This window comes from Arvicanthis niloticus, chromosome 21 (assembly GCF_011762505.2).
Source record: "Arvicanthis niloticus isolate mArvNil1 chromosome 21, mArvNil1.pat.X, whole genome shotgun sequence".
NCBI classification, from domain to species: domain Eukaryota; kingdom Metazoa; phylum Chordata; class Mammalia; order Rodentia; family Muridae; genus Arvicanthis; species Arvicanthis niloticus.
Window position 1 is genome coordinate 38,605,824 of NC_047678.1, and position 27,768 is coordinate 38,633,591.

The following is a 27,768-nucleotide window of genomic DNA, read 5'->3' on the forward strand; positions in this document are numbered from 1 at the left end:
AGAACTCCATTCTTAGTTTTATGTGTGGCCACCCAGACACCAAGTCAGTCTTCCATTCTCAAAGACGTCTCCACACATCTCTCGGTGCACGAAGAAGCTTGATTGATATTTTGTATTCCAAATTTTAGTTGTGTAAAGGACTGAGTCAGACTAGTAAGTGTGTCACTGGTGTGGCTCTTCCAGACTTTCCTAGTTTGTGCTAGCGTGTGCTTGAAAAGACAACTGTCATTCTTTAGCATTTCTAGTCAATTTGCCATGCAACAAACTCTCGTGGGATTTGACTTTTGAGTGAAATCTCCCAAGTCCGTCTGAAAGACTGCCAGTAGTCTAACTCCTGTTGGGTCTGGAGGAGACAGAACAGCCATCACCAGCACTGTCTAGGGAAGTATCAATCACTTTTCATCAACAAGATTCTCCTTGTACGTGAACACGACTTCCCAGTCTGTAATGTAAGTCCACTGCCAATTGTTTGTTTTGTGGGGCTGCGCTTCTATAGTTCGTTCTTCTCTTATTTCAAACACAAACACTGGATAGGACTCAGCTAGTAGAGTGTTTGCCTAACATGTAAGATCTGGGGTGTAAGGACCCAGACTCCAGAAACTCTGCAAGATGATACTCTCCTGAAATCCCAGCACTTGAGAAGTGGAAGGCAGAGGATCAGCAGTTTAAGGTCAGCCTTAACCGTGTAGTAATATTGAGTCTAGTCTGAGATATCAGAAACCCATATTTTTTTTTTAAAAAGGCAACTCTCAAATAACTAAATGACCCTACTGTATTTTTCTATTATATAAACTGAAAAGTACCTATAAAGCAAATCAAAACAACACTCAAAATGTTGAGGCAGGAGAATTCTACAAGTTTGAGGCCAGCCTGGGCTACAAAGTGAAAATTTATCTCAAGATAAAAGAAAGGAAGGAAGCTGAAATGAAGCTCACTGGCATGTAGGTGGTACAAGAGAGCGTGACTGAATAAACCTGCCCCCAGAAACCACCTAAAGCAGAAATAAGGAGGTCCTAACTGGCCAGCTAGTTGCTTGGCAAATTGTTCAAAATCATCTTTATTGGTAATAGCGGTTGTGTGGGTCTTAGATTCAACTTGAAGAAAAATTAAAGCTGTATAGAGCTGCCAGCGGAGTGAGGTGGCACATGCCTTTGATCCCAGCCCTCAGGAAGCAGAAGCAGGCAGATCCCTGTGAGTTCAAGGCCAGCCTGGTCTATATGAGTTCCAGGACAGCCAGTAATACATAGAGACACTATCTAATAGACAGATAGATAGGTAGATAGATAGATAGATAGATAGATAGATAGATAGATAGATAGACAGACAGACAGATAGATAGATAATAAATGTTGAGAAGGGGGAGGGAAAGGAAGAGAGAGCTGCCATATACCAAAGTGTGACTGAGGAAGGGTGCTGTTGAGACTTCTATCCTGTGATAACCCCATTGCTGGCAGCAAGCAACTCTGCAGGTGAGAGACAATAAAGTCAGATCACAGTCTCCACAGACCTTTGCAGGTGGCATTGAGAGTCACTCCAACAACTTCAGTGAACTGCAATAAACATGATAAAGAAATACCATCACCCAGTCCCCATGAATACATCCACAACACAACCTTTGCACGGAAGGCTTGGGGGACGCTTCAGAGGAGGGGAGACAGAACTTACGAGTCAGCAAAACATGAAGTTTGCTGTGAGATTGTGTCTTCTAAGACTGTCAGAAGCTACACCTGTAAAATCTCACCAACATGGCTGCCTACACATGAGCTGACCAATCCAACAATAGACACGTTAGCATGGATGGGGAGAGACCACAAGGAAAGAAAATAGTCTTCCCCAGGGAAGAACACACAAACCTAGCCAAGTGGTCAGTCCTAAAAACCTACATACAAGTAACATTATTCAGGCTGAGAAGGTTGGATTTAAGTATTTAGGAGTGCGTGTGTGAGTGCGTGTGTGCGTGCACAGGAACGCACAACAGCGGAGTCTATTAATTTGAAAGAGAGCAGGGAAGGATATATGAGAGGTCTTGGAGGGAGGAAATAAAAGAACAGAAATGATATAATTATGATCCCAAAAAAGTAAAATAAATGATTTTTTAAAAATTTTTTTAGAGGAATAAGATCAGTTACCAGCTCCAGGTGTGCGTGGGCTATCATGACTGAAATGAATAGTTAGCTGCTCAGATGGGCTCTGCACCTCAGGTGCTTCTGTGACCTAGCTGCCTTCTGGTTTCTATGTATTTTATCTCTTAGCTGCTCCCTGAAGAGATACTGACCCTCAGAGAAAATGTTAGATTCCCACTCAGTGAAGTCTCTGTTCCTCTGCAAAACACTGATAGAAAGCCCCACACCACTGGCTTTGTGTTCCAAGCACACAGAACCAGAGACAGGGTACTGTCCAGGGCCTGGCGTAGAACAGACCTGCAATAACCTCCCACGGTCACCCTGCCCTTGCTGTTGTTGGTCTCAGATCCTGGGAACCCCAGTCAGTAGTGTTTGTCAGTTACTGTTGTGTTGTTAAGGCAAGCCTGTGACTCAGTGTGGCTCACCTACCTGCTGCTATTCATCCTCTGCCCTCCCGCCTCCTCCCCCAGGGTCTCTCTCACTCAGTACAGACTGTCCTCACTTTCTAATTCCCTCCTTTCAGGAAAGAACAGAATCCATTGGAAACCCAGGGGGAAGGCAGCCCAGGCTAAGGTTGAAGAAGGTCCCAGGGGACTCAGACATTCAAGGGCATCACTGTTAAACTTCAGGGCAGCCTTCATGATAAAGAAGAACCAACTGGCTAAGTTTAAGAGCAGGTAAGACAATTCTGCTTTTACCTGGGTGCTTGAAAGAGGAAACATAACGTCTGGAAAATAAAAAATGTAAAGATAAGGGAACCATGACAGGAGAGATGGAAGCAAAGACATGGTGAATACCTTGCTACTGTTTTAACAACAAAAGATCATTCTAGAGTCAGCCGAAGTGTGTTTGGAACCCAGAATGTCACTGAGCATATTTATAAGGCTGTTTTTACTTCCCCAGGTAGAAATAACTAGTCTAAATAAACTGATTAAACCTTGAGGCTTTGGGAAATGATGGGGTGTGAGAAAACAAATTATTTACTCAACTCTGAGAAGGGTTGTTGTAGGTTGGTTTCTGGTTCTGTAATGAACATCATGACCCAAAGCAGCATAGAGGATGAAGAACAGGACTTGTTCCATTTTACAGATCATACCATTGTCAAGGGACACCAGGGCAGGAACTCAAGCAGGAACTGAGAGGCAGGGACTGAAGCAGAGACCAGAGAGGGCTTACTGGCTTGCTCTCTGACTCATGTACAGCGTATGCACCTTACTTCTTATAGAGCTCAGGGCATCTGCCTAGGGATGGTACCACCCACAGTGGGCTGGGCCCTTGTCAATCAATTAGCAACCAAGAAAATGGCCCCAGAGATATGCTTACAGGACAGTTTGATGGAGACAGTTCCTCAGCTGAGAGTTCTACCTCCCAGGTCTTTCAAGTTGGCATTCAGGATCAGCCACCACTAGGTTTTTCTGTTTGTTCTCTGTATGTGTTTGAATCACCATTCTTTCATATTCTGTTGGTTTTTTTTTTTTTTAATGTTTTTGCTTAATTCTTACCCTTATTGGAAAGCATCTGTGTTCAGCACGTGGGCTCAGTCTTCACAAGGAGCAGCTTCTACAGCCAGTGTGTCTGGATAAGAGACAGAACTTGCCAGAACCTCCTAGAATTTTCCTGCTCACTCCTCTTACAACCCCAGCTTTACCCAGGCTACTGAGTAACAGTCCCCTCCTCTGGCAGATTAGGCCAATTTTCCTACTTCTGTAGGTTGTTCAGATAGAATCAGTGCATGCGTGCATGCGCATGCATGTGCTTGTATGCGTGTGTGCGTGTGTGCGTGTGTGTGTGTGTGTGTGTGTGTGTGTGTGTGTGTGTGTGTGTGTGCAAGATAAGAAGACCTCAGGTATCCTTCCTTATACTCTGCCTACCATGTCTTCTGAAACACAGTCTCTCACTTGGCCTGGAACCCATCTAATATCTAGACTGGCTGATCAGGAAGACCAAAGAACCCAACTGTCTGTGCCGCCTCAGTGCTGGGATTACAGGAGCTCAAGGTCTTGCTTGACATTTTTACATGGATTCTGGGAGTCAGACTCAGGTCTTCATATGTGCACGGCCAGCACCTGGCTAACTAAGCCATCTCACCAGCTCTTCCTTAGAAATGTTTAATTAAGAGATGATTGTGTAGTGGTGGGGGAAGAGATGCACGCTTTTAATCCTAGAATTTAGGAAGCAGAGGCGGGTGGATCTCTGAGTTCAAGGCCAGCCTGGTCTACAAAGTAAGTTTCTGGGCAGTCAGGGCTACACAGGAAAACCCTGTCTCAAAAAACAAACAAAACCCAAAACCAAAACAGAGAGAGAGAGAGAGAGAGAGAGAGAGAGAGAGAGAGAGAGAGAGAGAGGAGTTTGTTTTTTAAAGAGAAATAGATATACATCATCCAGCAAGTACAAGGTTTAGCTGATGCTATGACTTTAGTTACCTTAAGCTGATGTTTTATTTAACTAAACAGCATTAACGCATTCTTCCCTCATTTTCTAAACTTTAGTATTTTGTTATTCTTTTTCACTAACATGACCAGATGCATGAAATTAAACAAAAGAAAATGTTTAATCTCTGTGTTTAGTTGGGTGTGTCTGTGTTTATTACTCATTTCATGATTGTTACTGTAAATAATTTTGATGGCTAGGGAGGTGCTTACACGTGATATGTGTCAGTTAGGTAGCCAGGAAGCCATTGGAGGAAGCGTAAGAGCTTCATCAAGCAAGATGCTATTTATTGCTTATGGACCTAAAAAAGATGGTTATGCACTTAAATTGGTGGGAGAAGTCTGGTTCACATCTCCCTCCAAATGCAAGTGAAGTGAGACTTATTAGTGAGCCTTGGATTTTGGGATAAAGATGAAAGCGCCATGTTCACATGTGTTTTGATAGGTCCATTGCAGCCTGTTCAGCTGGGGACAGAGCTGACCATCTGCTGAGATGTTCTTTGTGCTTCGGGTCTTTGTGTTGAGGTATATCATTATTCCGAATTGTTGGAAGGCAGTCTTGCACGAGGTAAGGTTTTGAATTCCTGATGGTGTGTGAATTTTTATCCCCGAGGTTTCTTCTCTCGGGGATGAATTGATTTGCTGGCCAGAAAGGAGGCTGAATTCCTACATCAGGTTAAAGGCTGCTGACACAGGGGTGTTTGGTTAGCAGCCTGCCCCAAGGGCTTCGTGTGCACTGCGACAAAGCCGCCCTCCCTCCTCAGCCCAAGCTTGGCAGTGGCCAGTCGCTCATGCAAGCTGTGTGGGAACAAAGCAGAAATCAATCCAGCTTTCACCTAAAAGTAAGTCAAGCCAAAACGAACAGGCCCTGGTCTTCATTAAGGCCTCCTGCGCCATCAAGCAGGCAATGTCTCCAGGTTCATTTTGCAGATTTCTCCCTTGAGTAACTGAAAGAGCTTCACTTTTGCTTTAACCTTCCCACTGGCCCTAATCAGTCACCTCTTCTTCAGATTCTCTATGGCTCGTCACTTTGCTAAAACTGCCAAAATAGAGCACCCGACAAGGATAAACAGATAACTGTTCTTTCTCCATCCTGGGGGCCTAGGAGTCTAAGACTGTGGTTTCAGTGAAGCTGGTTATCTTCCAAGGGCCTCTCCTTGGCTTGCAGGTAGACATCTTCTCCCCATGTTGTCAGGAGCTTCTTGGGTATGTCGCTACCCTAATATCACCTTATAGGAACACCAGTGGTAATGGATTTGGGCTTTATTTCAAGGAAATACTTTAGTGCAAAGAGCCAGAGTCCTGGTTCACGGACAAGTTGAGGCAGGCAGAGGACAAGAAAGGAGAAGAGGGGAGGGGGCTAACGTTTTTCTTCTTTTGCCCAGTGGTTGGCCATTGCTAGAGGTGGCTGCAGAGAAAAAAAAAAATCTGTCCCAAATCTAGCCTGCACAACCTGATTTGAAATAACCTGGCGTTGTGAGGTGGCTCTTTCTAAACCAAACAGTTCATTCTGGCAAGTCCTACTAACAGCTGAGAAGCAACTGCTGGGTTGCTTGTTAGCCACAGCAATTAAATAACAATCATTTAAGAACGGTATATGGACCAGTTGGGAGCAGTACAATACTGCACGTTGGGTATACAGTTGCCTGGACCTGCCGTGCCATGTTGATAAGGCAGCAGATGGTCTAATAGACTCCATCATTGAGCAGTTAAATTGGTAGGGTCTTAGTTTAATAATCTTGTGTTCTAATGATCTAGGCGCCTGATGAAAGGCAGGGCAATTACTTGTTCTTGTAATAATGCCCAGTTGGCCTGGATGGAAGGGCCACTCACTCCTGCATGGTGTGATATAATTAACTCCTGTTCCCCAGAAACATGGCTAGAGAGGCTAGTTTGATAATACACATCTCACCTTGACGCTAGAAAATCTAAGAGCGTGTTCCAAGTTGAAAATGGGTCTTAAGTATTTAAAACACGGGAAGATAGGAAATCCTGTAACGCCGTGTTGGTGTGGTACATCTGCCTCACTTTGAATCATCATGTTATAGTAGTCTAAACATGGTTCCTGAAAATAGAAGGCTCTTGTGCCATATGAACCATTTATAGGCGAGGAAGTCATTCAAGGGTTCCCTGGGCCATGGAGAATATCTGGACACAAGCAGAGGTCAGAGGACACTGAATCCTAGGTTGGGGTCATTTTTTTTGATGTAGTTTTCATATCCAGCCTACCAAACAGTCTCTCCCGGCTGCTTTGCAAAACATCTCATTAGTGCTTCAGATGTGTGGTATGATTTATATCATCCATGCACTAAAATTATAACTTGCATTTTTCACCTCTTAAACCTTTCTCTAGAGGTAAATTGGAGTGTGTGAACACTGTTAAAATATGAGTACAGATAACACTTTAGTGTTCCCCAAGATATGATGTAATTTAGACAAAGCAAGACACTGATGGCTATGTTAAATATCACCTTCTTCAAAGATCAGTGCACAGACAACACAGCAACTGGCATTTATCCCACCAGCAGACACATAGTAAAGACAGGGCATCTGGTCAGAGTGGTGCACGCCTTTAATCCTAGCACTTGAGAGGCAAGGGGCAAGTGGGTTCTGTGAGTTTGAGGCCAGCCTGGTCTACATGGTGAGTTCCAGGACAGCCAGAGCTACATAGTGAGCCCATGTCTGAAAAACAACAACAATAACAAAAGTGTAGACCATAACATACCAGTCAAGAACTACTCAAAATAAAATTAATTAATTACAAGAATAAACTTTAAGAAGAACGTGCAAAAGGCTGGAGAGATGGCTTGGTGCTTAAACTACTTACAGCTCTTTCAAGGACCAGAGTTTTGATTCCCTGTACCTATATCAGGTGGCTTACATCCATCCATAACTCTAGCCCCAGGGAATCTGATGCCCTCTTCTGGTATACAAGACCCAAAGGCATGACATATGGTCACATAAATTCACATAAATAACAATATATATTTATCCCTTAATTTGCTGTCCTCTTGCTGCAATAAAACACCATGAGCACAAAGCAACTTGGGAGGGAAAATAAATGTTTATTTCATCTTATAACTCCTAAGTTACAACCCATCACTTAGGGCAGTCAGGGCAGAAACCAGGAAGACAGAAACTAAAGCATGGGCCATGGAGGGGTGCTGATTTCTGGCTTGCTCCTCATGGCAAGAACTCAGCCTGCTTTCTTATGGCTGCCAGGATCTGCTGCCCAATGGTGATCCTCCTGCCTCCTAGACTTGCACACAGGCAATCTCATGGAGGTGTTTTCTCCGTTAAGGTTCCCTCTTTCCAGGTGACCTAGCTTCTGCCAAGTTGACAAAATGCTCATCAGTTGGGGGGCAGGGGGAGGAAGAAAGAGACAGAGACAGAGACAGAGACAGACAGACAGACAGACACACACACACACACACATACACACACAGACACAGACACAGACACAGACACAGACACAGACACAGAAAGACAGAGAGAAACAGACACATCCACACACAGAGAGGGGGAGCTTATCTTGGTGAGGGTCCATCTCAGTCCACGAAAACCAGGTTTATGATGGTTCTTTGAGGGACCCTGCAATAGCTCACCAATGCTGGAAGCCACACATAGGCTCAGATCACAGAGTTCCCGTACCACATGCTCACAGACCCTTTGTTAAGGTTCAGTAACCTCCCGATCTTACAAAAGTAGAATTTGGGGTTTACTGCAGGTAGATGAGCCAAGATCCTCATAGCTTTATGAGTTTGGAATTCATATTAATTACAGTGTTGCCTATAATACTTGGGCACTGCAAAGAGAACAGCGTCTCTCTCTGCCATCTCCTTACAGTTTCATAGAAGGTGTGAGTAGGGTCCCCAGTGTTTGCTTCCAGTACAGCCTGGTGGGTTTTGTTCTCAATAGGAAGGAAGGGGAATTCCATCGTGGCGCCGTCCTGCATGAAGATGCTCTCTGCAGACGTCGGCCTCAATCAGCCCCTTTCCTGTGGGGCTTCAGCTTATCCTATCACTGAGTTATTTTCAAGCTTCATTTGTTATGTTTTTATTGTATAAAAGCCATATGGTGTGAGGCAAAAAATACAGTCTCCTAATCAAGAGTCAAAGGGACCTGTTCCAAACTCTGCCTCAACCAAGCAGCTGGATATCAATCAAATTATTGACTATAAATGTGCTGACCATCATCTGATAATGGGTAATTCAGTCTGACTTGAGACTTAAAACCGAATATGGGGCAGCCCCCATAGTTGCTGGCTCACAGTCAATGCCAGCTCCTCTCAGTCTTGCTTTCTCACCAGACCTACCGGCTATAGGAGTCCAGACAGACAGCTGCAACAGATGTGGGCTTTCGTTATCCAGCAAGCACTGACACACTGCTCAGCAGGTGTTAGGGCTCTGTTTCTTTTGGTTTGACGTTTTTAGCCTCTTGGCTTCCAGTTCTTATAACACGTTTGTTTATTTGGAGACACAACACATTATTTCTCAAACCGGGAAAAACCTTCAAGGCGAAAGCTATTCTTTATAGGTCTAAGAACATTCTCAACTCTAGCTTCCTCTAACCCAAGCAAATAATTCAGAAAAGGGGGGAAAAAGTGCTTTTAAACAAAAAGAAAAGTATAATTGAAAATCTTTTAAGGGCAAAGATGATTCCGTGGTGGTCCTACCTTTTACAGTGAAGGTGTAAATGTGGGGGGCGTCTGCAAAGCTGCACACAGCCCTTCAGGACTGACGGTGAGAAGTCGGAAGACACTGGGTGAACAAGACTGGAGAGTGGATACTGTCTTTTTGGTTACGGATGAAGTCTCATAGATTTAATTTCAGTGTTTTCTTGAAAAAAAAATCCCACATCAGGGAGTCTTGGCTTGCCTAGTGGGGCAGCTGGCATACTGGGGCCAAGGTTGGGGCTGAGTTTGTCTCCTGCCCAGGTGGACCTGCCAGGGAGGGGCTGGCCATACTGTCAGCACCACCTGAACTGCATCAGGGAGCAAGTTTCTTAAGCATCTGATAGCATTAGACCATGTGATTTGAGTTGGAAGGTATGCTAAGGGGGCTTGTCTGTAGAAGGGTTGTTCAAAATGCTGCCACGCTGGATAAGACAGGGTGTCTATGCAGAAAAGAAGCCTTTCACTAAACACACCTGGGAGACATTTACACTCATCTTCAGCAACTTAGCTCAGATTTAATGAGAGTGCTGAATGTACAGAGCCTGGGTCCTGGTAGAATCTCATAGTAAAGGCACCAGTTAAACAACAGAAAGGATGAATTGATAAAGCCAGTAGTGGTGGCTTATGCCTTTAATCCCAGCACTTGGGAGGCAGAGCCAGGTGGGGGACAGGCTGGTCTACAGAGTGAGTTCTAGGCTAGCCAGAGCTACACAGTGGAACCCTGTCTCAAGAAAGAAAGGAGGGAGGGAGGGAGGGAGGGAGGGAGGGAGGGAGGGAGGGAGGGAGGGAGGGAGGGAGGGAGGGAGAGAAGGAGGGAGGGACAGAGGGAGAAGAAAAGAAAATGGCTGGATGAGGGGCTAGAGAGATGTCAGCGTTCATCTTTAAGGAGTCTGATGCCTTGTTCTGACTTTTGCTTGTGGATACATTCCAGCATATGTATAACACACACAAATAAATAAATAAATAGCTTTTGTATAAATGGATAAATGAATGAATTAGAACTAAGTTTCCTACGCTAATTAATAGAATGAAGCAGCCACCTGTGGTTAAAAGATTCAGATACCTGAGCAGGAAAGACATAAACTTAAAGCTTCTTTGTTGCTTGCTGGGTGTGTAAGGGATCATTGCCTAACTATCTTTTACTCCACCTGAAACTTAGTAGAATCACAGTATCAGCTTTGGGATACTGTGTAAGATCAGTCTCACTGTTCATATAGGTATCACAGTGACTTACCTGCATAACCAGTGAAACAGACTGTCATCCACCGTGATTAGATACATTTTATTTGTAAACAAAGTTTCCACAAACCAGGGCCAAATGATGTGCTAGCAAATTCTGCCCAACTTTTAGAGATGAAATAGCATCAATCCTTTTCAAATTTTCCCAAGAATTTTAAGAGAGGGTATATTTATTAATACGCTCTGAGGCCGGTGTCAGTGTGGTAATGAAAGCAAAGTGTTTATGGGAAAAGGAAAATCTTGCTCCCTGCTTTGAGTACACACAGAGGGAAAAGCCATTCTTTAAAAACAAAAAAAACAAAACAAAACCAAACAAAAAAAACAAACAAACAAACAAAAAAAAACAAAAAAAAATGAATCTAACATCTATGTATTAAAACTTTCTAGTTAAAAGTAGCATAGAACATAGCCATTCCTCAGGCAATCCCAGTGTTTGCAATGTTGGTTTAACATTTAAAACTCAGCAATGGGGCTGGAGAAATGGCTCAGCCATGAGGAACACTTGCTGCTCTTGCAGAGGACTGGCACTCAGCCCGTGCCAAGCAGCTCACCGATGGCCAGAACTCCAGTTCCAGGGCATCCTGTGCCTCTGTCCTCTGTAGGAACCTGTGTATACCCACACACAGACAAACACAAACTTGCAATTAGAAATAATAAGGACAGTTATTTACAGGTCAGTAAGTGACCACACTGGCATTTTTAAAAATCTGACACCATCACAACAGGTACAGAGGAAGTTGTATTATTCAACCAAAACAGACTTGCATTGTGAGAAAAAAGGCTGACGTCAAAGGCAACAAAACAAATGAGTAACTTCAAAACTACAGAAAGTTCAAGTCTGAATTTAATAAGAGAGAGAAAAGGAAGACATAATCCATTAGTTTGATTGAGAAAACTAACGGATAAGTCTTTCAGCCCCTTGCCCATTATACTCGAGTAAGATTGGGAGCAAGCAGCTGCAAGACACTTGGTGAGGCTCAGTCAACACGTAAACCAGGTGTGAGAGAGGAGCCAAGCCTGACGACAGTTAGAGCCCAGGTCTCACATGGTGCGAGGAAAGAACCAGACACAGGTTAGTCTCTGACCTCCACGCCCTCATGTGCACATGCCCACAGACACGTGGAAATAAAACATAATGCAAATTTTAAAAAGAAGAAAGTATAGAGAAAGGTTTGGGGGTTTATGCCTATAAACCAGCACCCGGGAGGGAGACAAAGGAAGAGAAAGAATTCAAGATCATTCTCACCTTCAATAGAGAGGTCAAGGCTAGTCTGAGATACATGAGACACTGTGGCCCTGGCTCAATAACTAAATTCCTGGGGAGAGAGAGAGAGAGAGAAAGAAAGAAAGAGAGAGAGAGAGAGAGAGAGAGAGAGAGAGAGAGAGAGAGAGAGAACACAGACCAAAACCCAAGGAGAAAACTGAAGAGTTATGTAAGTGTGTACGACTGCCAGCCTCAGCCACACAGCCCCTCCAGACACGGCAATACCAGACCGCCACTCACAGAGGCCACATCACGCTCAGATCAAAACTGACAATCGCAATGCTCGTAGAACACACACCAGGAAATAGTCACTCAATGATGTACATCTGAAAGAGTCCTTAACCTGAACCTCAGTGAACCAAATACAGGAAAAATAAAATTATGAATATCCTATTTTCAAAACTGAAAAGATAATAATGTTGTTTTTCTACTTCTAACTCCATCTGAAGTCTCTCTCTCTCTCTCTCTCTCTCTCTCTCTCTCTTTCTTCATGTGAATAAGGGAATTTAACTTTCTGGTATTAAGAAGCAAGAATCATTAAAATACATACATATGTATACATGTACATATATAAAATGATTTTTTTAAAAAAATTTCATGTTTTGAAAACTCATTAGCACACTTTTAGTTCTGTTTTATTTGTTGGTTGGTTGGCTGGCTGGCTGGCTGGTTTTTCAAGACAGGGTTTCTCTGTGTAGCCCTGGCTGTCCTGGAATTCTCTCTGTAGACCAGACTGGCTTCCAACTCAGAGATCTGCCTGCCTCTGCTTCCCAAGTGCTGGGATTAAAGGTGCATGATACCACACCCAGCTCTACTTATTTGGTATTTTAAATGAGAAAACACAGTTAAAAACAATGCCAAAAAAGTCAAAAAAATTAAAATATCTGGGGAACCACGCGATTACACAGAAGGGCAGGAGGCAATGCTGAGACATGCTGTATTTTCCAAGTGGGAAACACTAGTAAGACATTTAAAGCAATCAGCACACACATCCATTGCTTCATATGTGCATCTAATTTTAATTTGACATATTGACTTGAGGTCCGCCTGAGAGAATATGTAAAAGCAGCAGAGACAGTTGGAGAAGCACATCATAGCTGCTGAGATTAGCGCTAACAAACTAATTACAGAAGTCGCACTAACAAAATAATTATAGAAGTTGCCTCAGAGAGACAAGAACACTTGGGAAACTTAAGACACAGTAATGCAGCATTCTGATGTTGGGAGTGGACCAGGAGCACATCGCATGAAGGTCACTGGACATCCACGGGCAAAGATGGACGTTTCTAATCCACAAACAGACCTGTCTGAATCAGGGACCTAAATGTAGAAATGAGATCATAAGAAGTTGAGCTTCAGAACTAAATGTGTAAAACAGGCTCGGAACTAGAATAACTTAAAATACAAAATCTCATTTCAAACGTAATAATTATATCTGTATAAATATTTTTAAATGTTTTAAAAACGAAGTTTAGGGAGAACTCCAGGTGTCAGAGTTGCAGAACATTTGCCTGGCAAACAAGTCCAACCCTGTCACAAGGCAAAAAAAAAAAAAAAAAAAAAAAAAAGTCACAGGGGCAACTGAAGAGAAGGTACAACATATTTCAGAGAAGTTGCTATATTATATAAAGTATTGTGAAAATGTCAATCTAATAGAAATGATTAATATATCTGAAGAGACAGTTCAGACAATTAAATATAATTGGTCACTAAATACAACAGTAATACCTGACAACGGTTCAAGCTGCCACACAGCTAAAAGTACTAAGAAATTAACACTTACATTTGCAGTTAACAGTACTTAGAAGTCAGTACTTGGGAGGCAGAACCACATGGATCTCTTGAGATCAAGGCCACTCTGGTCAATGTGGCTACATAGTGAGTTCCAGACCAGCCAGGGCTACACGGTGAGATCCAGCTCCCACCCCAAAATGTATATACTAACCCAGGCGTAGCTGCATGTACTTGCAAATGCAGCATTGGGTACAGAGACATGTGGATGCTGGGAGCTTGGCTGTCCTAGCTAAGTGGCTAGATTCAACTTCAACACTCTGTCTCAAAGGAGCAGGAGTGAACCAGAGAAACGCACAGAGAGGAGAGATTTAGGACATGCAATCCTCTTCCTATTTTGCAGGCATGGGCACATGTACATATACATGCACATATTAAAGAGAGTCCCTTTAGAAACTTCAGATAGTAAGTGAACGGATGCTAATGAGCTAGAAAGGAATGCAGAGGTGTGTGTTGGGGTACGTTCCACTTGTTAAATGGTTTCGTGTTAAACAGAAACACTCAACTAATAATGAGATGGCTCTCAAGCGTGGCTCCTCTCACACCTGGGCAGGGAGTCGTGTTCACGGCGGCTTCTTCACCACTGATGCTTGTTTCTCTACTACCACCACCCACACTGCGAAGGAAACAAATGCTGTCTGTAACTCAGAGAACAGCCAAGCCACCCACCTAGGTAGCACCTTAGTGTGCTTCCTCAATGTCGCCCCAAAGCCAAAATATAGAAGCAAATGAGGTTCCCAGATGATCAGATGATTGTGATAAGGCTGAGAATCAATTCACCCCATCACTCTGACTCTGATAGGGATCAAACAAAAGAACTCTGAGGAAAACAGTTCGGAGTAGCAGAGTCTGGTGAGCAACCATTTCTAATTCGTTGTCCCTTAGCTGTGGGAAGGGAGCATCTCCTTAGCAAGACTCCAGCCACAGCAAGGTCTGCTATAGAAAGCCCACTGTGTCCTCGGCACCCTCTCCGGTCCACTCGCTTCTCTACTGCAAGGTTCAAGGTGGTTTTCTGGCTTTCATTGTGAGGTCTCTGTGTGTGTTCCATTGATTTATCTCTTGAGGGAAATGGAGGGGAAAGGGGAAAAATCCACCAAGAAAAATGAAAACCAGGACAAGATCAATGAGGGACCAGTATTGAAGACTGAGACGAAGGAAAGGATTTCTGTGGCTTACTTAGGCGTGGTTTCATGTAGCCCATGATGGCCTCAATTCTCTCTATGTAACCACAAAGTACCTTGACCGCTGATGCTTCTGCTTCCATATCTTAAGTGCTGACTTTGCGGGTTCCCTACCATACTTGACTTTCTGCAGTGCTGGGGGTCCAACCCAAGGCTTTCTGTATACAAGGCAAGTGCTTTACTGACTGAGCTATACCCTCAGCCCAGGATAGCTAGCTGCTCATGTTAGGTTCTGATTGTTGTTATTCTTTTAGGATTTATTTATCCTTATTTTATGTGTGTGGGTGTTATTCTTGCATGCATTATCTGCAGGATGTGCATGCAGTGCCCTCCACAGTCAGAGGAAAATATCAGCTCCTCTGGAACGGAACTTACCCAGATGATTGTTAACTGCTACGTGGGTGCTGGGATTCAAACAAGGGTCCTCTGAAAGAGCAGCCAGTTCTCTTAACCACTGAAACATCTCTCCAGCGCTACCGTTAGCTTTTTAATGTGGCTCCCTCTTATAAGTCTGGGGGTGAGGACAGCTATTCACACAGCATTTCACAAAGAAATAAACTAAGCTTTTATTGCACAGAACTCCTTGGATTTTTTTTTTTTTTTTTTTTTTTTTTTTTTTTGGTTTTTTCGAGACAGGGTTTCTCTGTGTAGCCCTGGCTGTTCTGGAACTCACTCTGTAGACCAGGCTGGCCTCGAACTCAGAAATCCGCCTCCCCAGTGCTGGGATTAAATGCGTGCGCCACCACCGCCCGGCCTCCTTGGAGTTTTTATTCATTATTCCATCTGTATGGACTCTAAAGCTGTGAACTGTGTTTTGGACAGGGAGCCTGGACGTGACAATTTCATGGGTCTAATGAAAGTGCTCCTGCGTACCCATTCTTCTGTATTTATGGTGTTGAGCAAAAGGACAGGTGACTGTAAGATGGGGTTTCTCAGCTAATACACCTGGATTAAGAACTGGTTCTCTGAGATGTTCAAAAGTCGGGGGAGACAAAACAGAGTGTGCTGTTCTATGCCCACAGTCTCAGAACTCAGAAGACTGAGAACAACGATCAATAGCCAGCACACTTGCACAGCAAGTCTTGGGCTCCACAGAGCAACAGGGAGGGCCGACGGCAGGATGAGGGAAGGGAAGGCAGAAGAAGCTGAAGGATCGGAAGGAGAGCGAAGGGGGGAGACTTGTTTCTGTGAACACAGCCTTGATTCTCCCGGGCTCTGTTTGTTACATCTTGCCGGTCTTCTCTGCTTTGGGGTTTTCAACTACAGACTCTCCAGCAGTGGTCTGTTAATAGCTCACGCTGAAGTCCTCTTTGTCCTGCTTGAAGTGACCAGCCTCGCCTTCTAACCTCGATCAGCAGAGCCCACCCTAGGTTTAGTTAGAAGCTGGAGCCCATGCTGCATCTTGTACCTTCACTTAGGAAAAAACACATTTTTAAGAAAAAAAAAAAAGTAAGCCACCTGGGAAAGTGAGCTTCTAGCCAGAGAAGCCGTAATGACCACAAATAAAGCTAAGAGCCTCCCGAGGAGGTGTGGAAGTAGCCAAACTCCGCATCTGGTGAGAACTCCTAATTTTTTTTTTTTTTTTTTTGAGAACATTGAACAGGTGCCGCAGACATGGGAACGGCGATGCCAGTGGCATTAACGAGGAAGTTGGACATCGTTTCTCTCAGACTTTTTTCTTTTTTTTGTCTCTCTGTAGCAGAAGGCAAAGGGAACGGTGGAGGGCGGGGCAGTGCTACTGCTGACATGAGCGAGAGTCTGGTTTCTCCTTGGGGAAAGAGTCTGGTTTCTTCATGGGCTCTGGGTCCTGTTTGCTACAGAAAATGGGGGTCCAGTGTTACAAAGCAAGAGTTACCCCAAAATGTGCAAGCTCTTTAGACTAAGAATATATAAGCCACGTGGAACCTGGAGCTGGGGGAAGAACACAGAACCAGTCTGCCCTAGCGTAGCACTGAGCTGTGCCTACTCACCCACCACCTGTGCTCCTTACTGTGCTCCACTTCTCCCAGTCGGTACGCTGTAACGAAAAACAGCTGGAAAAGTGGCCCCACCTCAGAAGTGCTTGGGGTGACGCCTTCTCGTGCTTTGGGATATGGCCGTGCTCATTTTGTTAGTCTTTTGGTAACTATGAAGTTACTTAGCCTGCCTGGGTCTGAAGTGGAAAGGATTCTGCAGAGGGGTCAGGCATGCACTACCTCCAGGCCAGTGGCAATGACAGCCGGGCATCTCCTGGGGCCTTTAAAGGACGTGGCTTCCGAGTGGTTAGCTCCTGCACAATGCAGCCTGCAGCAGCGGCCTGTCCACGGGGACAGACGGCTGGCTGTCAGCCTGAACCACTCACTCACTCACACACGGAGAGGCAATGCTGCCACGCTCTAGAAAAGGCCAGGCTGAGATAATGAGGAGCCTAGGGCCACAGGTAAGTGCCACGGGTGCTGCACAGTGACTTGTGTGACATGACAGTGACAGACAGCATTATAAGGTTACCAGAGAATACATGGTGGCCCCCACAGTAAACTACCATATGGTAAGTCCCTGTCAGTGCAAGCTCCTCCTTAGTGGGGAATTGTGGAACTCTGGAGGCTACATGTGAGAGGGACAGCATCTGTCTATGAGTTTAAAATTGTTCCCCAAAGTAAAGTCTAGTTGTTGTTGTTGTTGTTGTTGTTGTTGTTGTTGTTGATAAGAAACCTGGGTTTGGTGACATACTCCTTAATTCCAGCACTTGGGAGGCAGAGGCAGGAGGATCACCATAAATCTGAGACCAGACTGAGCTGAGTGGGGGGTTGTCTCAAACAACAAAAGAAGAAGAGAATAAAGGGGCAGGAGAGGAGGGGAAGGGCAGGAGAGGAGGGAGGGGAGAGGAAGAGGGCAGGAATCTGTTTTTATCTTTTCCCAGTGAGGCATTTCAGCTACACTCTACAGTTCACAGCTCTGGTGATTATTTAAGAGACATGGACATGGAAATATTGCATTTAGAGACTAAAGAGCCAAACGCACCAAGCATCTTGGTATTTTTCTCTTGTCAGGATCACATGCCTATCACTTACAACTCGGTCTAATAGACATCTCAACAGTTTCTTAAAAACATTTTATTTTCATAGTGATCTGGTATTTTTGTGCTTGTGACCAAGGGAAAGGCTATACCTTTCTTGGCCATATATTTAGGTGTCCTGGCAATGGTTCTCCTAAACCATCAGTGCTTCCTCCACACTGAGGCACCCGGTCCCCATCCTGTGGGCAGGATTCTAGCATCTCTGCTCCCTGACTCATTTTGAGTTTTAGGTCATTATTATACTATTTCATTTCTGAAATTTTCTATTATACCATGGTATCTAATAGGTGTGCTTGTGTCTTGGATATTCTAGCCTATTTACACTTTTTTTTTTTTTTTTTTTTTTTTTTTTTTTTTTGGTTTTTTTCGAGACAGGGTTTCTCTGTGTAGCCTTGGCTGTCCCGGAATTCACTCAGTAGACCAGGCTGGCCTCGAACTCAGAAATCCGCCCGCCTCTGCCTCCCAAGTGCTGGGATTAAAGGCGTGCGCCACCACCGCCCAGCCTATTTACACTTTCAAAAGAATACTCTAGAGATATTTGCCCAGAGAGGTTATAAAAGTTCTTGTTTCTTTTTCAAAAAATGTTTAAGATGTATTTATTTTGTGTGTATGAATATTCGCCTACATACATACATCTGTACCATATGTGTGCCTGGTGTCTGAAGAGGTCAGAAGACGACATCAGATCCCCTGGAACTGGAATTACACACGTGTGTGAGACACCATGTGGGTACATGGAATCTAACCAGATACCCTGGAAGGGCAGGCAGTATTCTGCTCTAGCCACTGACCCATCTCTGAAGCCCCAAGGACCTTTTCTTCTAAGATGTAGTCCTTCCTGCCCTGCAGTGCTGGGGCACACATTTAATCCAGCACTCAAGAGGCAGAGGCAGGCAGACCTCTGAGTTCCAGGCCAGCCTAGTATACAGAGCAAGTACTGGGACAGCCAGGACTTCACAGAAAAACCCTTTAGATGGATGGATGGATAGACCAACAGACAGACAGACAGACAGACAGACAGACAGGCAGACAGACACAGATGATGGATGGATGGATGGATGGATGGATGGATGGATAGACAGATAGATACATACATAAGTAGTCTTCCAGGAACCATATTATAGAGGCAGAGCTTCTGGCCTTGGCCATGGCTTCCGAAGCTTAACAAGAGTCACAGGAAGCCCCTGTGTACATTGAAATTGGACATTCCAATCTAGTGGTCAGTTTTGCTCAGTGGCTTATTCTGCATGATACAAACTGCACAATCCATTTCACTAAGCATATGTGTACAAAAGTGTCATGTACGTTCTGAAGTTATATGTCAAACGAGAAAAGCAACAGCGAGAACGAAGGAGTCTAGCGGCCTTCCCCACTTGGGTATCCTGAAGCACCACATCAGGCTGGCCTCCAACGGCATCCCAAGAACAAACGCGAGGCCCACTGAGCTGAGCCAGTGCTGTTCTTCCTAGGAAAGTTTAGACTAGGAGATGGAAACATAGCTCAGTCTGTAGAGTGCTTGCCTAGTGTGCATAGGGACCGGAATTCCATCCCGGGGGCCGTGGAAAGCAGGTGTGTGTGCTGACACAAGCGCGCCATCCCAGCACTTGGGAAGGAGAGGCAGAAGAATCAGGAATTTAAGATCATCCTTGACTACAGAGAGTTTGAGACCAGCCTGGACTATGTAAGACTCTTGTCTCAAAAATAACTAAACTTAATGGGTCACAGAACAAACCCAAAAGTCATAGTCTGGAAGAGACCAGCAGGAATGGGAGGGGGGAGTGACAGGAGGTGGGAGGGGGGACAGAGGAATCAAAACGCAGTATACACACGCATGAAATTGTCAGAGGGCAAAACTAACTGACGAAAACTTAAAAATAAAACAGTAATTAAATAAAGCTTAGAATAAGATCGGTTGGCAGGGTGACAGGATGAGCTCTCCTGTCTTCAGAACGAAAAAGGAAGAGGATGAAAAGAAGAAGAAGACGAATATTAGCCCTATAGAGCCTCTGCACAGCTCCCGTGCACAGCTCTGCAGGACTCAACACCTTGCCCGCCCCGGGTTCACTGTCTTTTCCTGGCACAGCCCAGGTTGTCTATGCTATACTCTTCCTGACAGCGTGGAGGTGGCTGTCCTGGTGCATACTGCAAGGAAGAGACATTTCCCTGCACCTGTGTGTCTGTGGGTGCCTCCAGCCACATCCTGCAGTTGAACCATTGTAATGCGGCTGACCTTCCCGCGGACACCATTCACTCATGGGACCCACTGGTCCATCAGACGGCATCCTGGTGACATTCTTCCCAGCCGCTGGCAATGGCCTTTAATTCATCTGGTATTTACCCAGGGTGAAGCCTCCTCTGGCTATAACACCTTTGCTGGTGTGAGCTGAGCCAGGTTTATCTTCTGCCCCCTCACCTTCAGGGTTTCACACCAATTTGTCAGCTCAGAACACTCTCTCCATCCATTTTCTGTTTGCGCTTTTGTTTTTATTGCTTTTTGGTCAGTTTCTGTCTGCCCAGAACCTTATTGCAACATCTGGACATCAGCATTTCTGATTCTAGGTCTTTCTCCTAGACAACCAGTGTGCCGGAGTTACCTTGTAGGCTTGTAACAGGCCATCATGATGGTGAGCTGGTAACCAGACTTAGAAATCACAAGAAATTTTATACTAGAATCTTTAAAAAAAAAAAAATGACATTTTCAAAATACTCCAAAATATATGACTGTTTATTTCCTTTTTCGAAAGAATCCTGGAATGAGTTCTTGAAGGAAGAGATCAGTGTTCACTGTCTCTGAAGGTAGATTGGTGATCAAAGCAGGGCCAGGTAAGAGAGACCATGGGTGTTCGTGAAGAGCCAGACAGACTCTTAGAATCCTTGCCCTTCTGACTGGAATATTTTTGAAGTCACTAAACGTTTGTTGCTGAGAGACAGTACTCTTATCGAGGACTAGCCATAGAAAGTTCCATCTGGGGCTTGAGGACATAACTCGTTGGAAGAAGTGCTTGCCTTGTGAGCATGCGCAGGTGAGTCTGATGCCCAGAGCTCAAGTAAGCAGCTAAGTGTAGTGGCATGTGCTTTGTAATTCCAGAGCTGTGGAGGTAGGATCAGGTGGATCCCCGAGGCTGGCTTCCCTAGCCTACTTGGCTAGTTACAGGTCAGTGAAAGAGAACCAGTCTCTAGAAACAAGGTTGGGGCTGGAGAGATGGCTCAGTGGCTGGTAACATACACTACACTCAAAGGGGACCAGAGCTTAGTTCTGAGCATTTACATTGGGTGGTTCACACCACTTGTGACTCTAGTTCTGGGGGATTCATATCTTCTTCTGGCCTCCAAGGGTACCTCCACTCAAGTGCACAAACTTACATTCAGACATATGCAATATGCAATATATATATATATATATATATATATATATATATATATATATATATATATATCACTGCATGTGAGCTTCAATGGATTAGGAAGCCCCAGCAATGTAGCACAAATGTTTCCTGACAACCATGAAGGAAGGGACTACAGATCAGAACATTGATCCTCACCTGCATCTCCACACACCCCAGACAGCAGCAACTGGCTCTAGGTTCTCACAGGTTCTGCATGAAATGAATCAGCTACCTTGAGTTTTCCTACCGATGAAGGAGCCTGGGAAATGTCCATTTTTACTGTGACCCACAAAACAGAATTCTAAGTTTTAGTTGATCGTGTCTAACATATAGATATGTGCATACACACTGAATGTGTCCAGAGAAATACTCCAAGGCTCAGCTGCCTCAAAGTATTTGCCATGTAAACATGGATCAGAATTTGATCTCAGAACATACCATAAAGAGAGCTGGGCATGGTAGTATGCATTTGTAATCCCAGGGCTGTAGAGCCAACACCAGTTAGATCTTGGGGGCTTGCTGGATAGCCAGGCTAGTCTACTTGGCAAGTTCCAGAACACTGAAAGACCCTGTCTCAAAAAAATCCAGGTGATTAGAACTTGAGAAATACAGCCTGAGGTCAACCTCTGGTCTTCATGTGTTTGTATATATAAGTGTACACACACACACACACACACACACACACACACACACATTCTGCATTGAATGCCCCTAACACACTGGACATCATCATTCGGCAATAGGTCCACTGCAGGGACCTGGCTATGCAGCCAACTGGAAGCTGGGTCACTGCTACATCAAGGATCTGTATCTTTTAAGAAATGGCCAACATTCAAAGTATGGCTTCTATTACCCTGAGGTTCAAATCTGTAAGATAAGCTATCATCCACCAGGGACTAGCTGGAGATAAGCTGGCAGGTCTTGGTCCTTCCTCCGATCTCTTTGAAGTCTAGAAATCATCCTGTTTCGAAGCCTGTCAATGTTCCGCTGGCCCCAGTTTCTGCTCATCTTCACACCGGCACCCGTCTTTGGAAACTTAGATGAAGGTGGAAACATGATGGAAATTGTTTGGGAACAGCAGATTTTTTTTTCATAGTTTGTATTCAGTACTATTGTTTTTGGAACTGTAAGAAAAAAAATCCCACAGGTAGGTGTGTGTGTGTGTGTGTGTGTGTGTGTGTGCACGCACGAGTGCTCCACCTTGAGTAACTGTTGGCCACTATTAATAGATGTGGGAAAAGCACATCATGACTAAGCACCAGCTAACTCCAATGTGCAGTTTTCAATGGGTAACTGAAAGTTACCCTCAGTTTTGGGCTGTTCATGGAGGATGACGAGACCAGCAGACCACATTCTTTGTTCCACTTGAATATAACTCAGGCATTGTTTTCTCTTTCTCGGGGTTTTTCCAAATCTTCAGTTCTTTGAAGAGGTTAAGTCAGGCCCTGCTAAACCTCCCAGAATGCACAACCTTATTCAGCAGCTGGAAGGAAGTCCAGAGTCCTCAGAGGTTTGTTCTCACCACACCACAGTTGGCACGCTCTGCCTCCTCCTTCAGATGAGCTGTGGGGACGGGATGCTGAACTATGGAAATGGCTTTCTGTGAGCAGCATCTGTCTCCCCAGACAAGTCCTGGGGCTGTGCTGGCACACTGGTCCACGGAGCGCCCTCAGCCTTGCAATTGTTTGCCTCTGCTCCAGCTGTTATATCCCCGAGGAAAGCAACCTTTTCCAATCCACCTCTCAGAATAAATGTCTTAAACTCTTTTCTCCATACTAGTTGTCAGTGATAAGTTTATGCCCTTTATATGGCTGGAATAGGGTTGCCAACACTGCCTTCTAAACCAAAACAGTGTAGAATACACTTCTGAAAGTATATAAAGACTCGCCGTAAATCAGATTCAGTTTGCTGAGGCAGGGCTGAAGCGTCATATTTTCAAAATACACAGGCGATTTGGTTCTGCAACCACAACTGAAAACCCAGTAACCAATGACGGTATGCAACTTGTCCCAGTTTGCGCAGGAGTTTCCTTGAAACTGAAAAGTCTTGGTGGATGTGGAGAATACATAACAAGGAAGGGCAAGGGCCTGGGAGGCCACTCCACTGGCAGAGTGCTGGTCTTGCAAGAGTGAGGATCTGATTTCGATCCCCAGAACCTGTTTTTTAAAAGTCCAGGCATGACATCACAAGCCTGTAATCTCAGTACCTAGAAGCAGAGACAGGCAGATCTCTAGAGCTCACTAGCCAGCCAGCCTATCCTGACTGGTGAGCTCCTGGCCAAGGAGAGACCCGACGTCAATCAACTTGGTGAACAGCACCTGAGAAATACACCTGAGACTATTCTCTGGTCTCTACATTTACACGTGTACGTGCGCACACTATACTCCCAGAGATGAACCCACACTCAGGAGTACATACATATATAAGCCTATAGACATGCCTACACACACACACACATACACACACACACACACACACACACACACAAGAAGGTGGGCTAACTAGGAGAAGAAAGGAAACCAGCTCCTGGAAGCAAGGGGTGAGTACACGCATGGGGATGGCAGAGAGGGAAAAGAATGAATGATATGTAATTCATATAATAAATATAACATATAATAAATACAAAGTTGCCCTGAGAAAAATAATTAATATGCTATGCTAAAAAAGTTTAAATACCCTGAGAGTCTCATGTCCCAGATTAGCCAGAAGAGCCAAGCACCCTAGGCTCTTAGCCTTCTGGGGAAGATCTGAGTCACTCCAGACTTGTAACCATTGTGAAGAAACAGCCCTCCGGCCGAGGCTCCTAGTTTAAAGCATTAGTACAGACACTCTTGAAAGCCACTGTGGGACTAGGGACTGAGTCTCTTAGACCATCACGACTCTGCCCTGTCATTGTGCGAATCATCAAATGTCCCAAGAGGACACTGAGGCACAGGCGGACAAATGGCAGTGTTGAGATCATTGTGTGCATTGGGAGGGATGCCCTGCTTCAGTGCCTGGCTGGCTTCAACTCAGTTGAGTTAAGACTCCTGGAGATGTTCTTATCACAGCTAGCTCCAGGCCGAGAGCAGAGCCTAGACCACCTGCTGGCCCCATGCTCCCTTCAATGTGTGCATTTTATGAGTTTTTGTTTATTTTGAGCCATTATCACCTATGTAAAATTCATTTGAAAAAAAAACAGATAAATTTGTCTCAAGTTCTAGCTTCTGGGACTGGGTCTTTCATGTGCCTGAGTGTGCATGTGTGCATGCATATATATTCTCTCTCTTTCTCTCTCTCTCTCTCTCTCTCTCTCTCTCTCTCTCTCTCTCTCTCTCTCTTTCTCTCACATACACACACACACACACACACACACACCACCCCCCAATTCTGGAATGGAGACTAGGAATCTATATGTACAAATGATCCAGTGATCTTCAGGCATTACTAAGATCCAGTGTATTATATAGATCTTTTCTATATGTGGTTTTTTTTCACATTTCATATTTCTGCAATAAACATGAACACTATATCCAACGTATCTATTTCATATGCTTCTGTTCTGCTCTCTCTCCAGGCTGCCCCATAATTCCTTGCTTGTCATGTGCTGAACAAAGAGAATGATACCCAGGAGATCAAAGTATTCCTTATGATCTAACCACCGTCTCTGTGAAGGAGATCTGTGCAGAGACCGTGAAGAAGTTCTGCTCACTGGCTGGCTTGCTCCCAGGCTCCCAGGTAAGCTCCCTCTCTTAGACCTTACAGGCGCATCTGCCCACTGTGGGTCTGGCTCTTCTCCATCAACCAACAGCCAAGAAAACGCTACACAGACATGTCTGTAGGCCCGTCTGATGGAGGCATTTCCTCAACTGAGGCTCCAGTCACCCAGATGACTGTAGTTTGTACCAAGTCAGCAAATGCCAATCGGAACAGCATCCTAGCTGCAAAATGTAATGTCTACAGACACTGCCACAAGTGACAGAAAGAGCTGAGGCCCCAAACCTGGGGACTCCCAGAGGAGAAGGAGTTACCTGTCTAACACGGAGTTATTTGTCTTACACTGTTTGGGCTGTAAACTTTCATCATAGATGTTGTACAGAAGTTTCGAGAGACAACTGGCTCCTTGTTCAGACTCATCAGCCTGAACAGCTTGATAGAGGCAACTCACCCATCTGGAGCTGAAGGAAGAGAAATGAACAGATTTTTAAAATAATTATTCATAAGATGTCAGCTCTCATAACACTGTTTCTTGATTATCCGCCGACCTGAGGGGTCTTGCTCTGCTCCCAGAATAACGTGTGACACACTGGCATCCTGCTGGTCAGTGGTGACAAGATATTCTAGGGTGTTGGAGGGGGCCTGTCAGGCAGGGCAGCCTGTCAGGCAGAGCAGCCAGAGTGCCCTTTGTCTATAGTCCACTGGGAGGTTTTTTTTTTTTTTTTTTCCAGTGTATTTCAGGGAGGGGGGAGCAGGGTATGTAGACAAATGTCTTGAAAGTTAAGGGTCTAAGATTCTCAGTACCAAGTTCTGGGAAATAGGAGGCAGACAATAAATAATGGTTTAAAGAAATACATGGATTCTCTTGGTGGAGTTATTTAGACATCAGGTAGGAAGTAGGGGTTAAACAAAATAGTTTAGGAAGAGGCATGATAGCACATGCCTGTAATCCCAGAACTACAAAAGTAAGTCATTACTTCAACAAGGTTCCAGTGCCTTTTGGTCTCTGTTTACTTAAGTAACTTTACCCAAGAATTGTATGGCAAAGTTTATGGCCCAAGAACTGTAAGACAAATAACTCTGTGTGAGACATGCAACTCCTGTCTCCCCACTCCCAGAGATCCTCGCAGAGCCACTGGGCCTTGGTTCTTTTGTTTTTTAACTATAGCTACACTTAGTTAAAGTCCAGTAGATTGTCCTACTACAAAACTCAATCCCAACAGACATACTACAGAAAAAGAAAGGAAGTTGCCCCCCAAAATTCTAGGAAGAACCCCAGAGGAGGCCAAACATTACCTTTTTTTACCCCCCAATTATTTGTGGGATAGCGTCCTGTTTGGTTTTACTGTTGATTTGACTCAACCTGGCATCACGTGGTATAACAGTTTCAATGAGAAGTGTCCCCCATGGGCTCAGGCACTTGAATACTTGGTCCCAGTTGGTGGTGCTCCCTGAGAACATTTGGAGATGCTCCTAAGGGAAGCGAGTCACGGGAAAGCAGCTTTGAGAAAGGAGAGTCTTGTCCCACTCCCAGTTCTCCCCCACACCTCTGCTTTGCTCTTGCAGTTAAAGATGTTTGCTTCGCTTCCTGCTCCTAATGCCACGTCTTCTACCTGCTGCCATGTCTCCTTGCCGTGAAGGACTCTCATTCCTCTCACACGGTAAGCCAAAAGCAAAAACAAAACAACAGCAAAAACAAAACAAAACAAAACAAGCCACTTTTCTTCCAGCAATCCCTTTTGGTTGTGGCGTTTTATCACAGCAACAGAAAAGTAACTGATACACCTAAGAAGTGAGAAACTCAGCTGAAGAACTGTCTCCATCAGACTGCCCTGTAGCATGTCTGTGAGCAGTGGTTCTGACAGGCGATTGATGTGAGAGGGCCCGGTTCACTGTGGGCGGTACCATCCCTATGTCGGTCTGGATTACATAGAAGAATGCTTAAGCATGAGCCAGTGAGTGACCCAGTAACCTGTGGTCCTCTGTGGTTTCTGCTTCAGTGCCTGCCCTGACTTTCCTCAATGGCCTGTGACCTGGAAGTATAAACTGAAATCAACCTTTTGCTCCCCTCAGTTGCTTTTGGTCACATGGCGCCAAGAAAGCAAACTAGAACGGATAGTATGAATGTTTCAAAAACAAAAAGACAAAAAAGAAAACACATTGCAGAAATCAATCTTAAATCCTACCCTGCTGACATTGTAGCTGTGTGATACTGAGGAGGTCACCTAACTCTTCTGAGTTCATCATCTTCTCTTTAAAAAGGAAGTCAACACTCAACTTAGAACAACACTCAACTCAAATGAGATATCTCAATCAAATCCCTCCCCTCAGGGTTTAAGGACCCATGAGAAGATGAGATAGAAACATTGTAAGAGACTCACGGGAAGTGAGGACACCAAGGAAACAAGACCTTCCAGACAATAGGACTGACATACAGAACCCGCAGAACCTGTGACAACGTGCACAGGGCTTGCACCAGTCTAAGCCAGGTGGGGACCAGCACCGAGAGGGGAAGTGAACAGATTCCCATCCCATCCCAGAAGCTATCTCCAATTGATAACCACTGCAAATGAAAACTCAGTTCTCCCCAGTGGAGTCTCACTGGGCACAAAAACCAACTTAAGAACAGGCACCATCCCCAGTAGTAGGTGGCCAACACAAAATGAACTCAACGGTGTTTTGGGAAGGGTCATCATTCCATAGGGATACATTCAAAGCATTATTAAATTACACTTTAAACATGAGACGTTTACTATTAAATAATATTTTCTATTTTGAGCTTCTATAGTTTTGTTGAGTATCATATTTTATGTGCACATAAGAGAGCATTAGGTTTATTGTGTGTGTGCTGTGCGTGTGTGCGTGTGCACACACACGCCCTCAGAGGCCAGAAGAGGGCACCAGCGACTCTGAAGCTGGATTTATAGGT